Source organism: Solanum dulcamara, chromosome 10, assembly GCF_947179165.1.
Source record: "Solanum dulcamara chromosome 10, daSolDulc1.2, whole genome shotgun sequence".
In the NCBI taxonomy this organism is placed as follows: domain Eukaryota; kingdom Viridiplantae; phylum Streptophyta; class Magnoliopsida; order Solanales; family Solanaceae; genus Solanum; species Solanum dulcamara.
This window is the reverse complement of record NC_077246.1, coordinates 47643466-47650572: the sequence shown is the minus strand read 5'-3', so window position 1 is coordinate 47650572 and position 7107 is coordinate 47643466. Positions and strand designations below refer to the sequence as shown.

The window sequence follows — 7107 nt, the reverse complement described above, 5'->3', positions numbered from 1 at the left end:
AACTAAATTGGAAAGACACTTTCAGCTCAACTTTGAGATAAGAGCATAGCACTACCTTAATTTACAACTAATACACTCACATACCAAGGTATTAATCCTAATCTTACGATGAATGAGATTCGTATACCTTTACAGCAGATATTTTTATGTAACGACGGGCTCGGTCATTACAATGTCTTCCGCTTATTATTTTTTTATATACTTAAATAGTTGTCTTCTCCAAGATGTGTTTTGGGTTTTTAGGCTTTCCTACTTGGGGGTGTAGTAGGCATCATCATGACCCGATTTTGGGTCATGACATTTTTATTATTATCAATAGTTTTACAAGCGCCATGTTTTTGTAAGTAAAATTAAGTTATCTTTTAAAATTTTCTATTGTCATCATCTTATTTCAAGTTTCTTACTTATTAAATTAGTTTTAAGTCAATGTTTTGCTAAATTATTAGCGAAAAGTTATAATAATAGTACTTTAAATTTTACGTATTAATTATATATTGCACTAGTTATTGAATTAAAAGCTCAATAGAATTAATTTAATGAAGTAAATGACTATAAAACAAACTAGCTCCTATTTTTCATCCAATTAAACTCATTTCTTAACCCATGTTTTACATCAAAAAACGAGCCCAAAATTCCTTCATCAATGCAGCCCATGTTTCCACCCAAACGGCCCTAATCGCCTGATATTCAGTCAAAAATATAACCAGCTACCAAAGGCTTTACCCAAATCCTAGATACAAACAGCCACATCTTCTTCTTTCCTCTTCTCCCTTATTCCATTTCTAGATAAACAACGAGGTCTTCAATCATGGAAGAGGTTGTCTTCTCCATTTCGTGCTATTGTCATCTCAATCATTTGAAGATCCAACTAACCTCAAATGTTCAAATTTGAGTCCTTTGACCAAAATTCCAAACCTCAAGCTCTAATTCCAGCTCAAGAAACCCTAATTTATGGCTATAAATACTTGGTTAAACTTTAGCCTCATCAAATTTATAGCCGCCTCCTTCACCCAAAATCTTGATAATTTTTTTTTTTTAGTTTCTTTAGCTTTGTTCTTCCCTGTTGGCACCAGCCACAACAGAGACTTTGCATTTCAACTCACTCGAGTCAGTCTCCCTTTGATTCACAAAAAAGGTATACATCTGAGGCTCAAAGACCCCTTAGTTTGCTGCACCACAAAAGGTTCGTGACCTTTAGATCCCTCCTATCTATTTTCTGTCTTCCTGCTAGATTCAAATGAGTATGTGTTTATTTTAAACTCTAGCTGTAGAATCTGTCTTTTCTTAGAAATCATATCTTAACATCGACTTATGTTATTTTATATATTCTAAATGAGAATGGAATGTATTTGATTGCTCTGTATTGATGTCTTAATAAGCATGTTGTGAGTCAGTAGATTTTAAAAGAAGGCTATCTGAACTAAAGTATCTTCAAGAATATGTTTCATTTACGACAAGCATGGCTCTTGAGTTTTATTCTTTAATTTGATTTCATGTAAATCATATTATTAGGATTTTAACTAAACAAGCTTAATTTAATTTGATTTGATATGTGTGTTTAGTTCGAAATACCAAGAGACTGACTTCATGATAGGGGCCATGTATAAGTGAGGACTATGGTCCATGATTTACCCTCTTTATTTTACTTAAGTGTCATGTTCATATATAAATTAAAGCTCATTTATAATGGCTTAATAATATCCTTTCCATGCTTATGTGTTCAGAGGTAATGTTCATAGAAAATAGAATGTGTTCTTGGATCAAATCTTAACATGTGAAGAATGTTTGGCAGACGACTTTGAGAATAGATGCAGCTTACGGAATATTTATATATTATCATAGATGATGTATCATTTATGGGTGCAACCATTAATTCACTTGTCATTTTATTCAAGATAACTTCTTCTTACTGATTTTCTTTTCTTCTTCTTTGTCTGCATGAGCACATTTCCTTTGTGGAGGACTTAGATTAGGATTAAAGGCTAAGTGATTCATCTTTTGCACCATAGTAGTTGTAGTTCTGCTCATTGTTTATTGCCTTTTGATTTCTGCATTATATTTTTGTTTATAGTTGTGGCGCCGTTGTACTTTGACTGTCTTATCTATCTTATCTTATTTATTTATTTATTTATTGTAGTTATGCCTCTTTCTTCCCGTACCACTCTACCACGACTTTCCCTTTTGCTATTCCTATTTTCATCTTGTTTTCTATATGTTTGCCCCTATCTGATCTTTTATCTTGTCCTTTCTTAAAGCCGAGGGTCTTTCGGAAACAACCGCTCTACCTTTCAAGGTGGGGGTTAGGTCTGCGTACACTCTACCCTCCCCAGACCCCACATTATGGGATTATACTGGGTTTGTTGTTGTTGTTGTCTGCATGAGCACATTGGAGCCCACAAGGAGTCTCCATTGAGACTCGATGGGCTGCTAGACTTGAGACGTGCATCTTCTTTTCATTCTCTTTGTCTCTCTCCCTTGCAATAGTTCCGAACAAAAGCAAAATCAAGAAGCATGAAGAAATCTAGAGTCTACTTTCGTCTTCTTCATTCACTCTTCTCCTTCTTTTGTAATACCTATGAAAATAGGGGAAGAAGACAAAAAGATTGTTGTGTTTGTCTTTTAGATATCTTATAATTTATTAATTGTTATGTGTTTCTTATGTGCAGCTCTTGGTTTGATAATCAACTTTAGAACATTATTTTAGCCTTAGAATACTTGTTTAGAAAGTGGTAATTGGTAGTTCGGTACATTATTTTAGCAAATATCGAAAAATAATTCTTTCAAATATGGCAATGTCCAAGTTAAAATATTTAGGAGCTCGTCTAATTCATGTTATTGCCACTTAGATTTCTTTTGAAGCAAAAAATAAAGGAGTGAGTCTTTATTTTTAGTTACAACAATTTTTTTTTTTAATTCTGTTGTTCTACTTCAAATGCAAAGAGTTTTCAAATTTCAAGTATGCTATTTAGTTTTAAGATCGAATTGTTTTCTGACGTAATTCTTTGCCTAATTTTTTTTTATAAAGATCAATAGTTTTAATTAATTAACCTAAGTTTTGTCGATAATCATTTTTAACAAATCTTAAAGGATACTTAACCCCTTCCCTTTAGGATATCTAAAATCCTTACCTAAATTCACATAAGTTAAGTAGATCATTAATTTGAGTTAATTTTAGCATTATATTAATTAAATATTTAGGCGTCCCAATTTACCATAAAAATAATTAGGTGTCGACTTTTAAGTTAATTAATTTAGTAATCATTAATATGTTTACAATATTTGATGCTAATTAAAATAGTAGTTAAAATAGAGTATAACTGTTATAATTAACAAATCTACAATCAAGTGAGTTCTTACTAAATAAATTAAAAGTATTCTATTCTTCAAAGATTTGACAATTTTCTAATTTTCTCTTTGTTTTGATTCTCTAACTAGCCCATGTCGAAAATGATTTGAAAAAACAAATCCTTATATTTCATTTGCTTTGTCAATTTCTTTTCTATGGAACCAGTGAATCTAAGAGTGGCAAAAAATGGAAAAAGTAGATGTACATGTCAAAGTTCCAACTGAAATAATTTTTTCAGATTCTCTGAGGACTTTTTGATCAACAACATGTAAGTGACAATTCCTTTAAACTTCCAACAAGGTTTGCTACGTGGAAGAAATTTTGCAATATTTTAAGTCTTCTTTGAATTTTTATTTAAAAAATTATTTTTAGATTATTCTTTTTTTTTTTCGGGCAAAATGTTATTTTATCTTTTTTATCAATTCTATATGTTTAATAATTGTGGTATGCAAATCATCAGTAATAATAAATCCCCATCCTCCTTTTATAGAAAATAAAGAAATGTATTGATATATTTATTGAATCTGATCTAAAGCCTCTGTTTTCCTTTCATAGAAAGATTCAATTTTTAATATCAATAAAAAGAGAACAACGAAAATGAAACTAACTTAGTTGAGACTAGGGATGGAAATTAGGTAAAAATTTTGTGACTATAACTCCTTTTTATTTTATTTCTTTAATCAAATGCTATTGAATTATAACTAATTTTTTGGCAAAAATATATGAGATATTTAAAAAGTTTCACAATATATAGACACACACTTGATGTTTTTAATAAAAAAAATCTAAGAAAATGTTATAGGTTTTTAAAATTTAAAATCAAACTCAACCTATATAACTATAAGTATCAATTTCTTAATCGGATTAAATTGATTTTTAGCCAAACTATAAACTTTCTGTGAGGTTGATTTCTCATATGGTTATTCAAGTGATAGTTATTATTTTATAAAGTCAATTTTTTTTTATTGAAAATTTTCTTTGATAAAGAAAAATAAGATTATGTAATATTAACTACAAGTTGAGCAATCGTGTGAAAAATCAACTCCTCTTACAGATATGGTAAAAATATCGATCAAGATTTGAATATATGAAAATAAATCACCTAGCTTCTCTTAATTTGAATTTGAGACATCATGGTTTACTTTTCAATTGTTTTAATGAGGGTACTTCCCTCAAAGTTCTTCATTAGGAGGAAAATAATTTATATCCCTATAGTTGTATATTTGTCCCATTCTATCTTTGGTTGCTGTAACAATAGTACTGTTTTGTAATATTAATATGTTAGTTTGATATCTCGGTCATAGTTATTTTATTCATTAGAGAAATTAAAATTTTTAATTAAATATTTTTACTCTATAGTGCGTTGATGCAAACTAGAAAACTTTTCATATTTCGACATGCTCGTTTTGTATTATTTGAATTTTCGCAATCTTAACTATTCTTCTTGTTGTACATAAAACGTGAATCTTAACGAGGAATGATGAAATTGTAGGCCATTTTAAAAAAAAATGCCAATAATTTAAGAAAAAAAGCTTAAAGCTTCTGTAAGTCCTACAAGTCCTAATGGTGCAACATGGATAGTATGATTGACCTCAGTTAGAGATACAATATTTCTTAAACACGGGTGGGAAGAATTCATGAATGAATATTCCTTTAAGGAAAGTGACTTCTTGATATTTAAGTACACCAGAGCGTTGCGATTTGATGTTTTAGTGTTTGATAGGCAAAGCTCTTGTGTAAGAGAAGCTTCACGTATCATCATAATATGTGAACTCGCTGATGATACAACTAAAGAATATTCTTCACATGAGGTGCTTGCAGCCACTATAACAAAGTAATCTATGCTTGCATTGACTCAAACTTATGTGCATACAAGTAAACCCTTCTTCTCCTGAAGAGTGTGATGTAATGACTCAGCAGGACAAGTTGGAGAACATCAAGCGTAGTACCAGGTAGAAATTAGTGCCACAACACCTAGACCAGTACCAATTTCTCTTGCTAGGTCATTACATCATATTCCTCATTTAAAAAAGATTTACTTATGTGGGCAGATGTTGAAGTCGATGAATGCTTTGATTTTTTTGTTGTATTGACCTCAAACACATCATGTGAAGAATATACATTAGTTGTATCATTACTCATTACTATGTGCCTCTTTGTCTTCCTCCACTTACAACATCAGTGTGCTCACATTTCATGATGAAATATGAAAATTCTTTCTCTCATGAGCTCTACCTATAAAACACTGAAACATTAAATTGCGAGACTTTAGTGTGCTTAAATATAAGTAAGTCATTTTCCTCAAGGGAATCAGGGTCCATAAATTCTTTTCACCTATATTTTAGGAACAATTTATTTTCAATTAAGGTCAATCCTACTTTCCGTGATGGCCTACAATTTGATCTAGCTTCCAACTTCTTTCTCAAATTATTGGCAATTATTTTAGGAAATGGCCTACAATTTGATCTATCCTTGTGAAGATTCACGTTTCATGTAGAATAAAAAGACTACCTAAGATTGCGAAGTACCAAATAAAACAAAAGGAACATGTCGAAACATTGAAAGTTTTCTAGTATGCATCAATGCACAATAGAGTCCAAATATGTACTTGGAATTTTCATTTTCACTAAAGAGAATATTAACTATGAACTAGACATCAAACTAACATATTACTAACCCAAAAAAATACTACTATTACAACAACCCGTGATAGAATGAGACATTTATATAGCTAAAGGCATAGAAAAAATTCCTCGTAATGATAAAGAACAAGTGAACACGTTAGTCTTTGAGGGAAGTGCCTCTGTAAAAGCAACAATTGATAAGTAAATCATGATGTCTGAAATTCAAATTCAGTGGAACCAAGATACTAGGTTATTTATTCTCATATATTCAAATATGGTGGATAGTTTTACCATATTTGTGGGGGAAGTTGATTACTCATATGATCACTCAATTAATAGTTATTCTCGCATAAAGTAATTTTCTTTATTAAACAATATTTGGAATCAAGAAAAAACATAAACTTTATGAGATAATAGCTATTAGTTTAATATGAGAAATCAACTCTTTTTTGGTGTTGATGGTTTGGTTGACAATCCATCCAAGTCCAATTAAAAAATTGATAGTTTTATTGTTTGAGTTTGGTTTTAAATCTTGAAAAGAACCAAAATAAACAATTGAACAAGAATATGATCACTCAATTAATAGTTATTCTTGCATAAAGTAATTTTCTTTATTAAACAATATTTGGAATCAAGAAAAAATATAAATTTTATGAGATAATAGCTATTAGTTTAATATGAGAAATCAACTTTTTTTTTGGTGTTGATGGTTTGGTTGACAATCCATCCAGTCCAATTAAAAAAATGATCGTTTTATTGTTTGAGTTTGGTTTTAAATCTTAAAAAGAACCAAAATAAACAATTGAACAAGAACCTACACATAAAATTTGACCTAATTCCTAGACGTAGCCTCAAATAAGTCATTTTCAATTTCGCCGCTCTCTTTTTATTAATATTAACAATTAAATCTTTTTATGAAAGAAAAAAAGGGTGGGGGGTGGAGGTGGGGGGGTTAGATTGGATTCAATAAATATATCATATCAATTCAACTCTCAATTTTATATAAAAGGAGTATAGAGGGTTCTATTTTTTTGGATGATTTGCACACCACAATTATTAAAAAAAAGAATTGATCAAAAAGGTAGAGTGACATTTTTTTCAATAAATATTTATAATAATATACAAAATCATTTTTAA

The 7107-nt window shown here is 30.1% G+C and overlaps 1 long non-coding RNA gene across 1 annotated transcript; it reads left to right on the top strand.

The window, feature by feature from the left end:
• Positions 1 to 607: 607 nt before the first annotated feature.
• LOC129871308 (uncharacterized) lies at positions 608 to 2659 on the top strand. The gene is made up of 2 exons (XR_008762234.1): positions 608 to 1183; positions 2256 to 2659. It is a non-coding gene; the product is annotated as an uncharacterized LOC129871308 (long non-coding RNA).
• Positions 2660 to 7107: the final 4448 nt, after the last annotated feature.